Below are 21,977 nucleotides of genomic sequence, written 5' to 3'. Positions count from 1 at the left end.
AGAGAGAAAGAGAAAGAGGGGGGAGGAGAGAGAGAGAGAGAGAGAGAGAGAGAGATGTGTTGAGTATATCTTATTGGGTGCTAGAAAACTATAAACAACGTTTATGAACGTTGTGCTCACAGACCGTCGCGTATGAAAAGAAGCCCATTTAAACCCACGTCATTGCTTAAGCGACGAAAATCCTTGTTTATGCAATGAGCCGTTGCTTATGCATTGCATCAAGATGATGCACAAAGTCAACCTTTAGCAATGCAAAATTGTCGCTTTTGCCCTTGCTATAGCCTTTGTTTATACGATGACTCACAATGATGCCACTAGCGATGCTCGTTTGTGTGGCTTAAACGCCATACACACTTAGAAATGAGTACATGTTGCACCATATAAGGCCATAATGGATAGTTTCCTCCATCCAATTTGTCATCAATAGACAACATCTTGAAAAAATTATTGCTCTTAGCAATAGTGAAGCATTGAACATCTTGAGCCGGTCATGTTTCAAAATATGTATCATATCTTGTGAGTTAATGGGAGAAAATTTTTAATTAACCAAAAAGTATAATTATATGTATGCATTAGAAGGGGTTGGGGTTTTTTTAAATAGGCCCATATTCACAGTAAATATAGTATATATATTGAGGTAACTAAATAACATCTTGAATGCACGTGATATAGGTAACTTTTGATAAGTGATCGCCTTGGGCTGAGCCTGAATTGAATACAAAGTGAAGGGAAACTGTACGTGCTATATATAAAAAATCACAATAGACAAATTGTATTATGCAAAAATTTTAAGTGGAATAAATTCTATACAAAAGGATGAAATTGCATGCGCAATACCTATAGTAGGGTAAGCAGAGGCCAAAATGAGCTTGACCTATTGATGCTTACCAAAGCTCACCAAAATTAGAGAAAGTAAGTAGGAGGGTGCTGGTGATGCTAGAATTATGCCCAAGAAGATGCAAGTTCATCTGATACCAAAATTATTGGAGTTAGGGTTGCAAGAATGCACACAGAACTTGGAGATGGAGAAGATGTTGCAGGCACACAACAAAGAATGTATTATTAAGTGTGCAAATTCAAGATAAGATAGCCATAGAGTGATGGATGTACATACAAAGCACCAAGAAAAACTCCTTTAGTGAGGGAAAAAGTGCCCCAATGGTACTCAGTGTGTTGACACACATCACTACCAAATACACATGGTAACAAACCCTTCCCTCCTCCCACCATGTAAATGGCAAGGACCTCATTTCTCTTGAGAATATCCAGTACTTGTCAACCTTAGGAAGGCTATTCTCTTGCAATCATCGCAAAATTTAGTGAGGTTGCCAAGGGATTTGTTGACACAAAAGGAGAATTTAAGGACATTTCTTGGCACTTGATTTACAGACAGTTAGTAATACTTGTGAGGTTGCCAGGAAATTTGTTGATACAAAAGGAGAACTTAAGAATATTTCTTGGCACTTTATTTACAAACATTTAGTAATACGTGTTGAGGCCTTTGATGCTCTTGATCTATCTCTAAGAAGAGTTGAGGAGAAACCTACCCTTAAGTATAAATACTTTGAAGCCAAAGAAGAGCTTGGGATAGATTCATTATCCAATTGAAAAGGAGTGAGAATTATTTTGTCGGACTTTTAGAGTCCAAAACTAGAGAATACCACCACTAAGACATTGCTTGACATGTGGAGTAGATCATCCGGTGACACATCAATGTCCCGTGTTGCCACAATAATGTCCTAGACAAAAGTGGTGTGCCATTGAGAACAAGTGGACAAATCATACTACCAAGGAATGTTACTATAACAAAGGTCAAGGTAGGGAAAGGTGTTATCAACCTAACCTACAATACCAGCCTAACCCACCAGTAAATCCTCAATATCATTAGAATAGGTTAGCACCACCACCACCAAGATATGCTTCTGGACAAATGAATCCATAGCTAGGAGTTGAAAGACCAAGACTAGTATTGTGATACCAACCACCATTGCCAAGTGACAACCATGATGGGTGAGCTTCTAAATGTGACAGCCTTGTAAAAGAGGAGTGTAGAGGGGATAGATTGTTTGAAGATTCTTATTATATACCTGAACCATTCTCGAATGAAGAATGGAACCCTTGGAGGGGACTCAAAGTTTGGCCACCTTAGATGTGCGTGTCAATGAGATCGCCCCTACAAAAGTTTGTGATGAGAATGGTCTGGACTCGATTCCTTTTTGATTGATAAACGAGATTCAAAAACAAGATGATCATGTAGGGAAAACCGATGATGATGTAACACGAGAGCTAGAGACTAGTGTGTAGTGTTTGCATATCTAGGATGAGATTTCTATTCAAAAGGGATGCACAAAAGAGTTTTAGGAGAAGCATGTAAAATCTAAGGATTTTTCCCTAATTAATATATGCTTTCTTACACTCTTAACCAAAAGACTTTTTTTTTATAGAAAAAGCAAGGTATGGTACGATTTGTGCTGCATTCTATATCACTAAAAGTGGGACCATAAAACTTGTTGGATTGGATGGATAGGAAATGTCCAATTGGATCAACAGTTGTAGATTAAAAAACTATCACTTGAAGCTAACTCAAGAAATGCTTGAAAGAGAAAATGAAATTAAAAACAAGAAGGAAAAGCATAACAAAGTCATTCCGTAGGCGTAACAAGAAGCCAAATAACAAGTCTCAAAGAGGAAACAAATGCTGGAAAACTTTAGAAAGTGAAAGCTATTTGAATTTACCAGCAAAACAACTAACGAGCATAGAGGAGGACAAAGAAAGTTTAGATTCTTATATTTCTACAAATCTAGGAGCCAACGTGTTATCTATTCATGTCGTAGTAGATTCTGGTGTGCATTTGAATATAATTAGTTGAGATCTATACCAGAAAATGCCGGAGTTGATCCAACAACCATTGCAAAGGACATTCATAGAATTTAATGGGTTTGCCACTATTGCCCCAAGCTATGTGGAGGGCATGCTACACATCAAAGGATTACCATGTCTCCATAACTTCTTTGTACTACCTTCAGACTCCCTTGATAATCAACTAATACTGGGTTCACCATGGAAACACAAATACAAGGAGTATATACATTGGGACAAAAATCAAGTGTATTTGACAAAAGAACATTGAGTACAACAGATCACATTTGCTTCCATGGAAGATATTAGGTGTCTCTTTCAAGATAATGACAAAAGCACCTTATAGAATCTACTGACAACCATAACTATGTATCTATAGTTGATTCTCTCCCTTTGGTATAAGTCTTTGAGACAAAGCAGCTTGTTATAAATTTTGTGTCAGTAATTGAAGATTCAACAGCATTGAAATAGATCACTCAAGTCAATCATCCCAAAAAAATTGGGTACCAAAGAAGAGACAAGCCAAGATCACACCAATACAACACCAAAAACCCTCAAGGTGATAAATATGGATACCAAAGGATACCCCAAGAATTGATGCAAGCTTCATTTGGGTGACAAAAGCCCAACTATAAATCATTTTTGAGCAAGGTTGAAGTCAACCACGATATTCACCTAAAGCTACAAAGGAAAGAGGAACCAATCATGCTTAATCCCGTCCAGTGCTCCACACTACAAAGGTCAAGAAAACATAGGTAAACAAATATAAATGTGTGTCGGTACCTAAGAAACTTGTTACTACTCAAAAATCAACACACGGGCTGTAGATTGCAAAACAAAAAATTCCGCTTCATCTCGTGGCAACCACAATCCATGAAAGTGCTTCAAAGACACCACAATACTTGCCAAAGTTATAACCCACTATAATGGTGTGGTGTCCTAAACTTCTGACTCAAATTCAAGCCAAGAAGAGATTTCAACCTTCACCAAGTTCAAAAGCATACTGCTGACTTACAAGACTCGCTACATGGCACGTGCTCATTAACATAGGACCAAGTCAACCTCATCGTTGAATGCCCTTAAGCAGTTTTCTAACACCCACCTCTTGCACAACATTAGTTTTTCCATGCATTGACTGAGTATGCATACAGAAGGCCACATTACAAGGCCTTTCATAAGGCGCTTCTTTGACACCCATGCACAACACAACCCTGATGGCTCACTACCATCATTCAAAAGAACTCCAACTAGGAGGGGGAAAGGCATTCTGAATGCAGTTCTACTTATGATCAGCTGAGAGACCTATTGATCAGATTAGAAAGGGCCATTGTCTTATTGTTGTTTGTGTTATAATTTACGTTTGACTTTGATTTTGGAAAAAAAAAAAGAGAAGAAAGAGAGAGAGAGAGAGAGAGAGAGAGAGAGAGAGAGAGAGAGAGAGAGAGAGAGAGAGAGAAGAGAATTTCTCTTGAAGCATTAGTCTTTTATGATTTTCTAGCTAATTTCTAGAAATTTTCCACTTATTTTTTACTTTTTTCTCTATTTTCTATTGCATTTTTTACTTTTCTAGAAAAAATCCAAAAAACAAGAGAAATTGCAAGAAAAGCAAGATACAAGTACAAAGCATCTATGAAGTGGCGGGAACTTCTAAAAGTCTAATTGTAGGTTGTTTGGTCAAGATTCAAAATGGATAGAACTCAGCTAGATGAGGACCAAACTTGACCTACAGATTAAGGGCATCAAAGCTACCAAATTCTTTGAAGGAGTCTCACCAGAAACTCTACATGCAAAATGATACAAGCAAAAAGGCTCTTGGAAGTCCAAAACATCAAAATAGCTAAAAGTAATATAAATGACATCAAGAATGGGGTCACACTTTATACGCCACTTCTACATGGCTACTACATCATTCCCATATCATACATAGTGTCATGTCTCAGCCTACAGTCCAGGAAAATAGTTAGAGCTTCATTCAAATGAGAAATTGCTAATAGCAGCAATCACGGCATCCAAAAGCTGGGAGTGACACAATAAGTGTGTCTCAAGGGAGTATATGCTCATGTGGGAATAGTCACATCATTGAAAATTGTATATTTGTGCTAGGTAGGAAAAAATTGCAATATTTTTCTTTGCCTGATTCATGTTGAGAACAACAGCCAGATCTTGATTTTAGCAAGTGTTTTACCCTAACCTAGAAATTAGTGCATATGAAGTCCCAAATGTATTAGACTTACCCAATGCCAATAACGTGCTTTTTTCACCTTGCTAGAAGTTTGAAAGTGGTAAAAATCTTGCATGGGAGGCCATGTTTATGGTATAGATTCTTTAGTACCGTCAAATCATCATGCGGAAAATGGCCACAAAGCTAGAAGTCAATCAAAGTTAAAATCTTCAATTGCATTTTTTGCCATAGAGACTGATCACACACCCATCATTAGGTAGAGAATGGGGTCTAGGAGGGCCTCTTTATTTGGCAGTTTAAGGAAGTCAAACCTTTAGTATTAAGAAAGTAATCAAAGAACAGCTTTTATAAACAGGCAAAACGGCTAGTTTATTTGAATTCAAAGTTTCCCCCCAAAATGAAATTTAAAATCTAGCGGGTAAAACCATATCATGTAGCATATCTATGGAAAGAGCTCCACACATACATTGCAAATCTATGATCTCCTCTCAAATCAGAGATCATATGTGGGAGTTATGGAAGGCCAAGAATCATAAAGTTGTCCACCTCCTTTTTGGGGGGAAAAGTACATACTTTGACCACTCTTACACATGTCTTACACACCCACCATTCTTGCACACATGGTGTGCACCTATTTGTCAAAAGGTTAATCACATCCATAAGCTCATGGAAAATAAAGAGGCCCTCCTACACCCCATCCTCTTCCTAATGCAAGGTTTTCAACCTAATAAACATTCTAGCTAGAGTTGATAGATCACTCTTATAAGGTCAAAAGTCAAAAGGCTCACATCTATTGTGAACAAGGTCCAAAAAAATCTTGCAATAGCTAATGTCAAAACCCTGGATCAAGACAAATTACTCAACAAATTTTACCATTTTTGTACCAAAGTCTATTCTTATTACAATGTACATCAAGGCCACGAGGTCCAAATCCAACAAGCGTTTCTATTCATCATAGCTAGATACAAATTACGATTTTTTCTTAATCTTGTACGAATGAAAAAATTTCAAGTTTTTGTGTAGTTTGCATGACTCATATAGTCATTTTAAGACAACCAGAGAATGAGCAAGCTAAACGGATGCATGGAGGCATGAAAATGCAAAAATAGCTTTGAAAATTTGCTAAAAATGCTACTATGATGTGATGGTTATACAAGAGCTATGCAAAATGGCACAACAGGAATGCCCAATAGGTGGAGCAATAATAAAAATGGAGCAGGCTGGATCACAGGACACTGCTCTTTACAACCAGAGAATGAGCAAGCTAAACGGATGCATGGAGGCATGAAAATGCAAAAATAGCTTTGAAAATTTGCTAAAAATGCTACTATGATGTGATGGTTATACAAGAGCTATGCAAAATGGCACAACAGGAATGCCCAATAGGTGGAGCAATAATAAAAATGGAGCAGGCTGGATCACAGGACACTGCTCTTTACAATATCAAGAAGCTGGATGGAACCAATTTCCCATTGTGGAAGCAGCAGATTTGGCACGTGTTGGTACAAAAGAAGCGGATAAAACCTATAAAGCTCAAGGGGATAAAACCAGAAGATATGGACGAAGATGAATGGAGCGAAATGGATGAATTGGCACTTTCTACCATTATGCTGACTTTGGCAGAAAGCGTTTACTTCAATGTAGAAGACGAGATGTCGGCTTATCAAGCATGGTTAAAGCTGAGTGATCTTGATGAGAAGCAGAGTGCAGCTTCACACGTATACTGGCTTAAGAAGCTTGTTGACTTGAAGATGAAAGAAGGGACACCTATGTCCAATCATCTGAATGAGTTCAACACAATCTATAGTCAGTTGTCAGCTCAAGGTGTCAAGTTTGATGAACCTGTTAGAGCTATGTTCCTGTTGATCACATTGCCGGAAAGTTGGGATACTTTTCGCACAGCTTTGAGTAATTCTGCACCTCCAGATGGTTTGAACATAGCAGGTGTAGAAGGAAGTCTTCTTACTGAAGAAACCAATAGAAAGACAATGGACAAAGGCAAAGGAACAACCTTAGTTGTCAGGGGAAGTACCAAAGAAAATTACAAAGGTGGAAAGAGGAATCAGTCTCGTAGCAAGTCCCGCAGTGCTAAAGGCAAGAGTGACATAGAATGCTACCATTGTGGCAAGAAGGGTCACATGAAAAGAGACTGCAGAGAATGGAAAGCAGAAAAAGGCAAAGAGAAAGCTGAAGACCATGGTGAGAAGAACAAGTCCTCAGTGAAGATTCAAGGAATAAATGTGACAAACATTGTTGCAGAGGATGACAGTCTAGTGTCAGCAGACATCTACTTCTTGAAGAATACAATGGACTCAGCTCTTCTTACAGCATCTGATGGAAATGCACTGAGTGACTGGATTATAGACTCAGGGGCATCACTTCATGTGTCTCCAAACAAGGAGTGGTTTACCTCTTATGTGCCCACTAAAGATCATGTTCGGCTAGGCAATGGGCAGACATGTGAGATCTTAGGTGTTGGAGATGTTCAATTGAAGTTTCAGAATGGCTCTTCTTTCACGCTGAAGAATGTGAGACATGTTCCCGCAATTACAAAGAGCTTGATGAGCCTTCATGTTACAAGGAAGCAGTGCAAATGAAGGACTCCGGGAATTGGCAATTAGCCATGCAGTCAGAGATGACAGCTCTGCATAAAAACCAGACATGGAAGCTAGTTAAATTACCACGGGGTAAAAAGGCTCTACCCTGTAAATGGGTTTACAGGTATAAGATCACCGCTCATGATAGTCAACCAAAGTACAAAGCAAGGCTTGTTGCCAAGGGCTTTAAGCAAGAACAATGCATTGACTTTGAGGAAGTCTTCTCTCCGGTGGTCAAGATGACTACATTGAGATGCTTTCTTGCATTGGTTGCCATATTAGATTTGGTGTTGCACCAAATGGATGTCAAGACAGCGTTCTTGCATGGTGATTTAGATGTGGAAATTTACATGCAGCAGCCAGAAGGGTTTGTTGAGAAAGGCAAGGAAGATTGGGTATGCCAGTTGTTAAAGAGTCTTTATGGCTTAAAACAATCACTGAGGGCATGGTACCATAAATTCCACAAGTTTATGCTTTCTCAAGGCTACAAACGTAGTGAGTTCGATCACTGTCTATATACAAAGAAGGCTAAGGATGGTAGTTGGCTGATCCTTATTTTGTATGTGGATGACATGTTGATTGATGGCAAGCACTTGGAAGAAATTTCAGCTTTGAAGTCAAAGATGGCAAAATCATTTGACATGAAAGACATGGGTGAGGCAAGTCATATCCTTGGTATGCGCATTGAGAGAGACAGATCACAGAAGTTGATTTGGTTATCTCAAACAGAGTATATTGACAAGGTTTTGCAACGTTTCAATATGGAGAAGGGAAAGGCACTGAGTGTTCCATTGTCACCATATGTGAAACTTAGCAAACAAGATTGTCATGTGTCTGAGGAAGAACACGCTGAAATGGATAAGATTCCATATGCGTCTGTAGTGGGTAGTTTGATGTATGCAATGATTGCTACTTGCCCAGACATTGCATTTGCAGCGGGAGTAGTAAGTCGATACATGTCAAACCCAGGCAAGAAACATTGGGAGGCAGTGAAAGGAATATTGAGATACCTGAAAGCTACAAAGAGTATGCGTATATGCTATGGGAGTCAGGAGCTAAGTGTAAAGGGTTTTACAGACTCAGATTATGCATGTGACTTAGACAACCGAAGGTCTACGTCAGGGTATGTCTTTACATTGGTTGGTGGAGCAGTATCATGGCGTTCTAGATTACAAGATTGTGTTACTCAGTCTACTACAGAGGCTGAATATGTTGCAGCATCAGAGGCATGCAAAGAATCAATTTGGCTTAATCGACTAGTAACAGATTTGGGAATCAAAGAAGAGATGCCTGTGTTATATTGTGATAGTCAAAGTGCTATACAATTGGCTCGCAATCCAGTTTATCACTCAAAGACAAAGCATGTGGATGTGAAGTATCATTTCATCAGGGAAATGCTCGAGGATAAGCAACTTCATCTTGTCAAAGTTCACACCACAGAAAATCCTATTGATCTACTTACAAAAGGACTTCCCTCAGAGAGCTTTGCGCATTTTCGCAAGCAGTTAGGTGTAGGGTAGTACATCACTTCTCTACATCTCTTGTATATTAGCTTGTATAGTAGCTTCTCTCACACTTAAAGTACCACATTGGGCTTTAAGTGGGAGGTTGTTGGGGTATAAAGCCCAATGTGGTCGCCCAGGTAAGTGGGTGGGCCGCTAGGTATGTACACATATTCTTTTGTTAAAACCTAATAAGAACTCACTATGCTCTACACATTACAATAGAGCGAGTTCACCATATCGTCGTGCTCTTCTTCTCGCACTCTCTCTCGCGTCGCACTTCCGCTCATACTCCTTCAGTTAGGGCCTTCTTTAATAACTCATAAGATTGATGAAATTCTTTTGTCCAGTGAAACTCGATAAGAAGCTTGTACAATGGATGCGCTATCTCGGCAAAGTTTAAAATAAACCTTCGATAATAACCAACATGGCCCGTAAATCTTTGAACTCCTTTATAGTTCGTAGGTGGTGGCAAATCGGCAATGGATTTAATCTTACTCTCATCTGTGGATATCCCGTTCTTGGACACTATATGCCCTAGAATGACTCCATGCTTAACCCAAAATTGGCATTTGAAAGGGTTCAATGAGATGCAATAAAATCTGCACCTTTCAAATATTTTTCGTAGATATAAGAAATGCTTCTCCCAAGAAGAATAAACACAAAGGTCGTCTAAAAAAGCTTCACAAAACTCCCTTGGAAATTCTTTAAACGCAGTGTTTATTAATCGTTGGAATGTAGCAGGGGCATTTGTTAAGCCAAAAGCCATAACACAAAATGCAAACACTCCAAACTCTGTGATAAAAGCAGTTTTAGCTTGGTCCTCTAATGCAATGTGATTTGATTGTAACCAGAGTACCCATCTAAAAAGCTATAAGCTTCCTTGCCCGCAACTCTTTCAAGCACATGTTTTCAATATGGCAAGGGATAATGATCTCTCCTAGTAGTTGCATTAACTTTCTTGAGGTCCACGCACACTCTTAGTTTCCCATTCTTTTTTGGCACAATGACTATTGGAGAAACCCATTCTGAGTGCTCAATAGGGTATATGAATCCACATTGGATAAGTTTTTCAATCTCCTCTTGTACAATTTTGGCGTATTTAGGATTCATTGGATAGGGTCGTTGCTGGACGGGTTTAGCAATGTTGATCATGGGAATCGTATGTTTCACCACAGAAGGTGGAACTCCCTTCATGTCATGATATGTCCAAGAAAATATATACTTGTATTCCTTGAGGAGCTCCTTAAGTACAGCCTCTTCAGTTTCGGTAAGGTCTTGAGCAATACAGACTGGTTTAGACTCCTCACCTGGTTCTGCTAATTCTATCTCTTTAACTACCGCTGGACCATCATAGACTCCACTGCTTCCATTGGTAGGTATTCGTTGGGCTTTGGCATACACAACCTTTCACTCCCCCGTGGTATAAGATTTAAAATGTTCAGGAGCCGTATGTAAGTCAGCAGGCTCTTGTCCTGACAGAGACCTTTCTTTTAGTTCTGCCTCCTTTCGTTGTTGTGCTAACTCTCGGTTTTGACATCTTCTTATAGTTCGACTCAGTTTCGGCTTTGTAACCTCCAATTGAGCGAGTTCAATGGGTCGCGGGCTGCACCACATGACACTCTCGAGATGTTCACCCCAATTGTCTACTAGCTTTCGATGAGCATCACATGCCCCTAGATAGCTAAGCCATTATGCAGTAGATCTTTCCTTGTTTATCCTAGCTCTCACATTTGCTCGATATCGTCGTCTCTTATATGACCTTTGTTTCTGGTTAAGGTTTTGATTTTGGTAAATGTTTGAACTTGACTCACCTGATAGGTCTTCGCTTGTATTTTCTTCACTCTCATATAAATTACCATAGATGGTCGTACTAGGCCTTGAGTGTTTAGTTTCTATACTTGGTTCACTCGATGTTTTCTTAGGTTCTGAATCCATTTCTCCCTGAGATTCCGTTTCTGATGTGTATTGGCCTAAAGCCTTTGAGGAATCATCAGTTTCACTCTCAGGTAGGTGTGCCTCTTTCTTATCATCGGATGTTACATGCGCTACACCTAACATGTTTACTGGTGCAATGTGTGGTATCTCTTTCCCATCTGGTGTTACCCAGGTTGTTCCTCTAGCTCCCCATGTATCTATAGTTTCGGCTAGGTGTACCCAATCGACATTGTCTGACTCGGCCATTCCGGGTAGGATATCTATATAAGGAGAGTTCTCCCCAATATCCATGTCTTCGTTACACGTGTAACAATACTGTAATGGAGCTGAGTGAATTGTTGTGTCTGATCGATTATTAATGATGAATTTATTTCCTAGAGGATGCGTTCGACCACTTAAAAGATCAACTCGAATGACAGACTCTTGGAACTGTAAGTAGACATGGTTTTTGGACCAATCATGCACCATTTTTGCTTCCCTCATGAATGGACGCCCTAAGATCATCTCAAATGACATAGGATGCTTGGAAAAATCCATAACAATGAAAGTCTGCCTTACCTTGTGTCCCAAGACCTTGATCCTGAGATCCTTTAACATTCCAATAGGCGTAACAATAGATCCATTAGCCATTTTCACCACTACGCTTGTGGCTTCAAGGTGAGGTCTCCCCATAGACTCCCAAAAACTCTTTGTCACCATGCTGACTCCCGCACCACCGTCAAGGACCCCCTTTACAGTTAATACTTTAGTAGTGATTGGTAGAGTAGCATTAGATTCATCACCTTCAAAGTATTGCCCCAACTTGTTAACGGGTATTTCAATTACAGATTCATGTCCTGCTAGGTCAGATGGTGGTGCTAAATGTTCCTCATCATTCATTACCGAGTCAGGTTTGTTCATATGTGCAAACTGTGGTAATCCAGCCTATAATTCTCCATTGAGGAAGGCTCGAAGAGCTGAGACTATCTCGGGGTCTTTATATAGTTTGGACATGATGGTGGTTCTAACTTCTGAAGACATGAAATCCATCAATTTTCCAATGTTTGACGGCACCTTTTGGCCTTGAGTCCCTTGACGTGGGGAAGATGGGATCTCCATTTCTTCGATAGGATCAAGTAGTCCCTCTGTAAACATTCTTTCCATCAAGAAGTGAGTACGCCCACTTTCCCATGACTTTAAGTCACTTTCTTCTTGGATGACACTAGGTATGTCCAAGGGTCTATGGACTTGGTGAGGTTGTTGTTGTGTAGGGAACACGGTGTCTGTAATCTGGATCTTCCTAGGTGCTGGTTCTAGATCCCTTTGGGTATCTTCTACCAAACTACTTAAATGCTTGACTTGCTCAATCTCCTCTGTAGGGTTTGGGTAAGTTCCTATCTTCTTTTTGAATCCTGGCCATTGTGGCTCATGAAGATCTTCCTTGTTGGTTTCTATGCTAGTGGTCGTTTTGGTCTCCATGGTTTCACCTGAATCAGAATCTTCTTCAGCGTCGTTCATATATACGGGGTCATCACCAGTCCCTATGTTGGCCTTTGAGCTGGGGTCTGACTTCGCTGCTTTTTGCGATCTCTTTCTTTGTGTTTTCTTCTTTTTCTGAGATTGGGCAATTGATGTCGTGTCTCTTTCCTCAAGAATATAATTTTGTTTTTGGAGCATCGATCGTGTGAGTGCGTTTACTGGTACTATGTTTATAGTTGGTGGTGTCCCATCAACAATCTCTATTAAGTTCAATGGTGTGATTTTTGGTGCGTTTGGATTGTTAGGACACTGTGCGATCAAATGATCTACGCCACAACGATTACAAGTGAGTATTGGCATTGCCAATGCACTCCCTTGACTTGTTTGCATTAGTGCAGCATTCTTTTGCATTCTAATGGGGCACTCAACTACTTGATGTGGTCCACCACATTCGTAGCACTGAAGAGGTGGTCTCCTGGCAAAACTATTAATGTTTTGGCCTCTTGCTGCTAGCGCAGTAGCTTGATATACCGGTTTGATTTGTCCCCAATGGTCTTCCATATAGTACATGGGACACTCCTCAAGCATGTCGACTCCATAGGTGATACTAGATTCTATGTCCTCTTCGCAATCTACATAAGTACTAGATGACTCGCAACCTATTTGGTTCATAGGTGTAACTCTTGGATGAGGGGGTTGCGGTCCTAGCACTGGAGGTGGCAACAGTGTGGTTTGGACCACATTTTGGGTTCTAGGGACCATGTGCTGTAATGGCAACTGTTGCTCCATGGGTGGTGGGGTAGGCATCAATGCAGGAACTCGAGGTGAGTCTACCCAAGCTATAGGCGGTCTATTTTCCATGATGTGTTTAAGCATTAGGCAATCCTTCGCTTGATGGCCATACCTACCACACGTGTTACAAGTCCCGTTAAACTTTACTCTGAAAGTAGGGCATTCAATCATAGTATGTGGGCCCAAGAAAATTGAGAACCATTGTTGCTCCCTTCTTGGATACATATGAGTGTTTTGTGGAGCACGATTACCCCTAAGGCTTTCTTGGATGGCCTTGGTGAGATCTGCCAAAGTCATTTCAGATATCGTTTGCTCTTTCACGATTGGCTTTATCTTCATTGGCTCATGCCCTGATGCTTGCGAGCTACTAGGCTTCGTCTCGGCAGACACTCTTTCTCTTGCAATCATTAAATTATTCTCCAATTGGATTGCATTCATGGTGACTGCTTCCCAAGTAGTGATACCTCTAATGAATAGGCCATTATAGATACTTTCATGTCGTAGTCCCCTAATGAATCTATCGAGAAATTGGTTGTTGTTGAATCGCTTGTTTGGATTGCATCGAGAATTCAAATTCTTTAGGCGACTAATGAAGTCTCTCACGGATTCACCTTCTTCTCGTTGGGCTTTCTGGAGCTGAGAGGCTACACCCCAAAGTACTCCCTCTCGTATGTGCTCTTTCAAGAACAATCTCCTAAGAGTAGAGTAGATCGTTTTCTCTTCTACTCTTAAGGTTCTATACCAATCTCCAGCCTTTCCGCTTAGTGTCAAACTCAAAGCCTTACACTTATGTAGCTCATTGTGCTCTTCCAAGGAATCGCACACATGTTCAAAGACTTCCATATGCTTTCTAGCATCTCCGTCTCCACTGAATTTCTGTGGAGCTTAGCTACTTGAACTGCCTTGCTCCTAGGCTCTCTATCAGGTGCACTACACATGTTTTCCGCAATAGAGCGACCGATAGTTTGAGCAAATGTTGCCAAATCTCCTATTTGAGCAGGTATAATGGGTGTATGTGCTCTTGAAACCACATGTGAGATGGGAGTTGGTCTTGGCCTTGGCATACGTGCAGCTCTTGGGTCCCATATTTCGTATGGTGGTGTACCAGACGCTGGTCCAAAGTTTACAGGCGTGGCCCTAGGCATAGGGGGTGCCTGATATGGAAAGTTATTATTAAATGGCATGGCTCCACTTGTATAAGAGCTTGGATAATGCCATTGTGGATTGTAAGCTCTTGGAATAATCGGAGGTGTAGGAGCTACATGAGGCTAAGGTACGACAGGTGCACATGATTGATACATACATGTAGGTATAGTTGGGGGCACTGTGCTACTAGGCATCGGCGCAGTATTAACAAATGAACGCCATGGTGTACTTCTTGTCATGCTCACCACTGGGATATGCATGGTAGCCGTAGTGTCATTAAGAGAAAGATGAGCTAGATCTGGGAAGGTAAAGCTGCCACTTGTGGGCTCATATTGTACTGAGGCTCCTGGCGAAACAACATATGGAGGATCAATGGGGCTCACTGAGGGAGTCTCCATTTGTGATAGGGTTGGTTGGTTGGCCTTTCTCGTATCCAAGAATCTCATTAGGCTTGTTGAAGGCATGTTGATCCCTGTGTTCTGTCTTTCTAACTCGACAATCCTATGGAGGACATCACAGACTTTCTGTTGTTGCTCATCTATGCTAGTATCACCCGATGTGGATTGTAGAACATCTAACCAACCCACATGATAGGTGTGTCCTGTGTACCGATCAGTTAAAGATTCTGCTTGTAGGTCATACTCCCAATTTTTGTTTAGGAATATCCCATCTAGGCCTGGCGTGCTGGAGGTTTCCCTCGAAGTGGAAGCATTATTGCTCCCCATCGCTTGCCCCTCCGTGACTGCTACCTTGGGAGCACTCGGTTGCTCGGCTGGCATGATTGTTGTCGTAGGAGCCTTTGCTTTCAGGGCTCGACTTTGTTCTAGCCTTCGTAGGTTCTCAATTTCCCTCTCCCTTGTTGCTTGCATATAGCGTTCGATCTCTTGTACTTCGGCAAGACTCCTACCATCGGGTAGTAAAACCTCAGAGGGAGATAGTCCTAAAAGATCAGGAGGTGCAGTGGATGGAACATTCACATGCACACTCTCAAGAAGCATAGGGTCTATTTTTGGCATGAATGACGAATTTACTTCCCCACTCCCTTCATTTATTTCATTAACCGCATGTTCGGAGCGAGTAGCTCTACTAAGGGTCTCTTTAAGCGGCTAAACACGCTGGACCCGGGCCGTGGGCCCATGGCATGCATGTCTTGACTTGAACTATCAGGGTTTGGTGTAGGATACCCCTCCATGACTTCGTAGTCAGAGGAAGAATCACTAGACGCGATATGAGGATCTTGGGTCGCGCTACCTTGAGTCCAGGCCGAAGGCCCGGAACCTAGGGTGGAGGAATAATGGGTGCCCGCGTAAATGGAGGCACTACCAATATGCTCGTGCTCTAACACTCGTCCAGAGCGTAGGTTCATATCACTTGGATCCCCTAGAAGTGTCAGTGAGTGCCCGTGAAGGCTGCTCACCTAGTATTTTTGGGTGTTTTGCAACCCAAGTCTTTTTTTTTTTTTGATTTTTTGGTCCTTTTTTTCTGACCCAGCTATAGAATAGAACGTACGATAGCTCAAAATGAGCATCTCGGTTAGAGGGACGTGTCGTGTTTTATAGCCCTCCGTTTGGTCACTTTATGCCCTCGGAATCCCTAAAACCGTCAATTTCTAGTAGGGAACTAGGCCCAAATTAGAAAGTCTAAGGGTGCAAGTGGGAAGAGAAGGGAGGAGAGTGGAGGACTTGCCCCACATGCTCTCATTCCCTCTTGAGGGGGTAGGGTATATATATAAAAGTGAGTCTAGTATATATCATAAGACTGAGGACTGAAGGTTGGGGTTGGGGTTGGGATCCCGATCAAAATTTTAGTGTAGCCCCCCCAGTCACTCGCGCTTAAATATTTTCGGTTTTTTTTTTAATATAAATTTTATTTATTTATTTATTTATTTAATTAATTTTATTTTGGTGCCAACCGCGCGCGGTTTAAGTGACCCTTTCTTGGCCACACACACTGTCAACACCTACCTAACCTCTCTGTCCACAGCTCACAGCTCACTACCTTATCTACTTACTAACAATGCTGCTAACCACTAACTAATCTACTAACTAATCTGTTAACCACTCTGCTAACTGCTTACTGACAGTGAGCTAACTGTCCACCTACTTCCTCTCTCACTACCTTATTGTGCAAAGACTGTGTGCAGGCAAACCTTAACAGAAAACTGTGTACAGACTGTGTGCAAATAGAAATTGCTAACTGTCTATCTACTTACTCATTCACTGCGAACAAGCTAACGACTACTAATTGTGCAAAGACTATGTGCAAGCAGAAAACACAAGATTATGCAGAAATCACAGAACTTGCAGACAATACAGAAATTAACAACTTGCAGAAAAATGACTCATTCCTCTTCCTCTTCCTCTTCCTCTTCTTTCCTACTACAAACAACTCATAGAAGAAGCACAAAGTGCCTCTTGGGCTTAGTGCAAGGCGATTCCCCGGCAGCGGCGCCAAAAATGTGCGCTCCTTGCCGCACTGTCAAAGCAAGGGACTTGCCTAACACTGTGTGCGAACCACAGACGGCTCCAAGCACACAACTAGCTTAACTAGTAAGCTCAAAAGAGGGCAATGGTGTGTCACTCACCGCTCTATGCTCCTGTCGTGGAGGATTCCTCGCCGCGAAGAAGAAGGAGACGCCGCTACGTCGCGCTCAACCGCTTCGCTGCCGTCGTGCCACCGCAATGCTCGATCGCACTCTCTCTCTCTCTCTCTCTCTCTCTCTCTCTCTCTCTCTCTCTCTCTCTCTCTCTCTCTCTCTCTCTCTCTCTCTCTCTCACACACACACACACACACACACACACACACACATACACACACATACACACACACACAGAGGTGAAGAAGAAGAAGATGGAGATGGAGATGGAGCAAGAGCACTCTTCTATTGCACAAATGAGAGAATGAGTGAATTTTAGGTTTAGTTGGCTTTTATATGAGCTCACCCCATTCACACTTGGGCCCCCATGCTTAGCCAACTAAGCCCTTGAATGTCCCAGTTAGAGTGCGCCTCTCATCGGCGATCACTCTTACCCTTTTCCTATTGGACCGACAAGCCCGGTACCTGACTCTACCAAATAAATAATACAATGTCCATCGTAGGTTACAACGTCCGTCTCGTAGGTGATAGGGTGTCCGTGAGCCGTGAGGGTTAACATATATGTGTGTTTGTTTTACTACGCTTAATCAATGGTTGGTACTCATTGTCCAAATCAATGTGAAGGTGATATTTGGCTCGTTTCTGCATAACATTTGTGCCATTTGAGGAGTGCGCCATTAGCCAAATGTGCAGGTTTAATGGAAATTAGTGAATAGCGGCTGCTCCTTCGTCCCTCCATGTTAGCCTCATTCCCTCCATATTGACGAGGTTCATTCAATGCAATTGAAAAGAAGATTATCCCTCAATCATTACGAACGAATGTTCAGAAGAGTAAGGAATCTACTTAAAGTACACTTTTTGAACTTTTACCATGAAAGACCCACCTCTATTATTTGCCATTTTTTCTAGAGAGAGAGTGCAAAAAATACATTTTCTTAGAAGGCCCTCCAAATGACCTTCGAAATTTCCTAATGCTTAGATTTTGGTTTGGATGTCAAAAATCCCAAATTTCAGTTGTTCTTACCTTTTTCAGTCAAAAGTGCTAAAGTCCGCTTTGAATCCAATTTTCTCACCCTAATGAGGTGAAACCCCTTTCAGTCACTCAATATATCATGCAAGACATGCTCATGCTGCCATCTAATGGTTTTGGTCTCAAAACAATGTTTTGGCACTATTTGGGTAGGATGTCTGGCAATTTCAGTCTATCTGGCCTTATCCTGTCAAGATATGGCCAAATTTCCACTTTCCAGTTGAAATTAAGGTAAACCCTACCTTTTGAACACACTGGTCAACTCAAAATCCCAAAATTCCTCCCAGATTAGCCTGTAGACATCCTACGCGTAGGATGTCTCCTGGCTTAAAATTAAATTTTTTTCTGACAGGAATGCTCTTGATGCTCTGTAGATCTATCAGAAACACTCACAGTAACTTTTGGACTTCAATTAGGCCTTCAAACACACTTTTGCGTATTTTTGCATCTTTTTGCGTCTTTTACAAACTTGTAATGACTTTACCAAGCAAGTGTACATGCATGAAATGCTCTAGATCCTGAATCGTGATGTGCTACTAACTCTACTCCTACCTATCATGTGAAATGGTGATAATGGTGTTTTGGTTGCTTTTTGGCCTCTCCGGACTCTCAAGCTCTCCTCTCACTGCTTCTACCACTCCAACTCCTACTCTAGAACTCGACTACCACCTAAACTTACCTAAGTCTACCTCATCTACCTAAGTCGAAAGATCTAGGCCAGACACACGCTTCCTATACTCCCTCTGAGACCTAGAGAGTCCTCCACCGTCTGATCCTATCTAAATGTAAAGCGAGAATATTGGCAAGCCAAAAATCCCAATCCTCAAGGATTAGTCTCGGTCACCTACCTAAGGTTTTCGTCCCCGGGCAGCGGCACCAATATTGGACGGATACGCCGCGACGGACGTCAGCACAGCGAGAACTCACCTAACATGTAATGTCAGCTAAGGACGAAGCTCGACCCGCAGGCACGTGGAAGCAAGCATAAGGTGTCAACCTACACTCGACCGACTCCTAACTAATTCCTACAGAGGTCTCTACCAATTGTCTAAGTCACAGCCTTCAAGAGTGCATAAGAGGAAACTTCCTACAACGCTTTCTAGAGTCGAACACCCATCAAACAATCTCGAAACACCATAGAACTTGAAGGAGACCCTACTAATACCAATAGATCGCTCTCCCTAAGGTCTATGAACCAAAATCATGACCCAAAACACCTAGTCCAGAAACACGTGGGATGTCTGGCCGAAATCTACAGGTCTTCGTTTCCGAAATCTAAAGTGCCTAATGTGTAGTTCTACTCCATGTGAACGCGTGGATATGCTGCAATGCAAAATCGGACAACGTATGCTCACCCAAACACCCGATGAAGCTCATAGAAGGAGCTCGCAAAACCGGACCGTACGCGTGCAATGTAGGTATCGACGCGTAGCTCTCATCGGGGGAAACACGCTGCACTTCTTTACACTCGATTCCGACCACTGGAGCACACGTAGCGTCAAGATGAAGCTCACACTCTCTCTCTCGTACACAATACGCTCACTCACAGACTTCAAACTTGTTTTAAAATGATAAAAGGTTTTTTCATTAAGGTCAAAAAGTGGTATATATACCTTACAATTTCTCAAACCCTAAAGTTCCAAAATCAACCATCTACTCAATCTAACTATCAAAACTGGGATACAATCTGGAAACTTCTGTAAGTCCCAATAATTACAAGGTGAAAAATCAGGTTTTCCTCAACGAATGAATAATTACAAAAAGAATAATCTTCTGAATAGTTAGATGCCGTGGGGTGTGTCCAACTTCTAACAAATATTTTCCCTCTAAGGTCATCCCAAACTCCTCAAACTAAGTATGGAAGTCTGTTATGTGGTCAACTCTCAAAACTTGCTTGAAGCTTGCTAAATGGTGTTATAGATCCCTCGATTCGATGTATGTTTTGACCCATTTATAAAAATCAATTTGTATGAATCTATGATTATGTTTCACACCCACTATCTTGGCCGATGTTTCTCCCAATAAGCCTTCAAACCAATTGCTTGGTAGCTGTGACTCATGTGGACCTCTTTTTTGTTGTGATGTCACCCATTCTTCTCCAATTGATGATGGTTTTCGCATCTTTACCCCAATTTCCATCATTGAGGTGGCTACCTTGGGCTGTGCTTCCCCATTGATTGGTCATGCTACCAAATTCTCTTTCATTTGGTCCCATATTCTATTTTATTTCAAGTATTGTACCCATGATGATTTCCCAGATTGAGTATCCCTGGTACCTTGTTTGTTTGATCCCCTTCGGAGTCATCGTAACAAAGTTTTTGTTGAAACAATCCCTAAAGAGATGGATGGTAAGGTTTGATAGGCCCTTCTCCCTTATCTTGAAAATATACATAACTTTCAAGGGTGTCAGTTACCCTAGTTTGGCATGGGAAATTCAAATCAAATCCAACATTGTTGTCCTCCCAATAGTAAATTCCAAGCCGTGCGTTGTTGGTAGGTATGCACTTCAGAGGTTTGGTATCTATCAAGTCGTATCCTTCTAACTCTAACACTAGCGGTCCTCTTTTACAACCATGTTTAGAATTAGAGTATTAACCTCTAATCCACATCGGTCTATAGTGTCATGATTTTTTATTTTGAGTTATTCCACTCCATTTTGATCCATATAGAAGGCATCTTTCTTATTAGCCCTAACCTCCTCTTCAAACTCAATTGTATGTTTATCTACCTTTACTACATACTCCTCGTTAGGATCCAGGTAAATCTGAGCCCCACTCTTATTAGTCTCTAGAAGATCAAAATGTGCTTGAACCTGAGAGAAGTTTCAGTCCTTGATTGAGTTGAGAAGGAAGACATCTTGGAACTTGAGTCGGAGTAAGTGCCGGGAACTTCTTCCCCTATAGTCTCTAAAGGCTTCCCTTGGTTTACGCTTTATTTTGTAGATACTCTACTATTAGTTTCTTGATTATAGCCTTGATTCGTGACAAAATGTCCTAACCTTAGGTACATAAAGACTTGAACTACTCACTGGAAATGTATACTCTGCCCTCAATATCAATACCCACCCATGTCAAGTGTTGTAACTCCAATCTAGCAATTTTCCAGCCTATTTTTTATCTCCCTGTGAAATGAAGAGTATATAGCTTAGTCTATTGATTGGTAATAATATACAAGAACTCTTGATGAAAATTTTGTTACCATATACATGTGGTAGTGATGTGTGTGAACACACTAGGACCGCCGGGGCATTTTTTCCCTCTTTAGGAGGTTTTTTCCCCTGTGCATTGTATATACGCCCATCACTCTAGGGCTATCTATCTTTCCATTGCACACGAAGTTATACACTCTCTATTGTGTGCCTTGAGCTTCCTTTGTCTTCTCCAAGCTGTGTGTGTTTCTCTGCAACCCTAATTCCAACAATTGGTATCAGAGCAGGTCACGTCCTCCCGGGCTTAGTCGCCAGCTGCTCCAGCACACGCCTGCTCACTTTCTCCGATTTCAGTGAGCTTTGGCGAGCGTTCGCAGCTCAAAATTTTGATTTGGGCTCATTTCAGCCTTCGTTTCCACTACAAGCAGTACTGCACAGGCTATTTCGTCATTTTGTGTAGAATTTCTGTCAGTTCCGTTTTCTGCATGTGCCTTACAGTCTTCTACGGTTTGTGCTATATAGCACAGGTTGTTCCCGCTCTATTTCTCCTATTTTCGGGCAGTTTTCACATCAGGTGCAGCATTTACCATGGCTGACAACAACAACACAAATGTGTTCAAGATGTTTGCTGCTGAGGACAGGTTGGATGGGGACAACTACCCTATGTGGGCTTATATGATGCAACATGTTCTTGTGTCAAAAGGTGTCTGGAACATTGTGCAAGGCAT

This window comes from Adiantum capillus-veneris, chromosome 2, assembly GCF_014529385.1.
Source record: "Adiantum capillus-veneris isolate H3 chromosome 2, ASM1452938v2, whole genome shotgun sequence".
Lineage (NCBI taxonomy): Eukaryota > Viridiplantae > Streptophyta > Polypodiopsida > Polypodiales > Pteridaceae > Adiantum > Adiantum capillus-veneris.
This window is presented reverse-complemented; position numbering follows the sequence as displayed.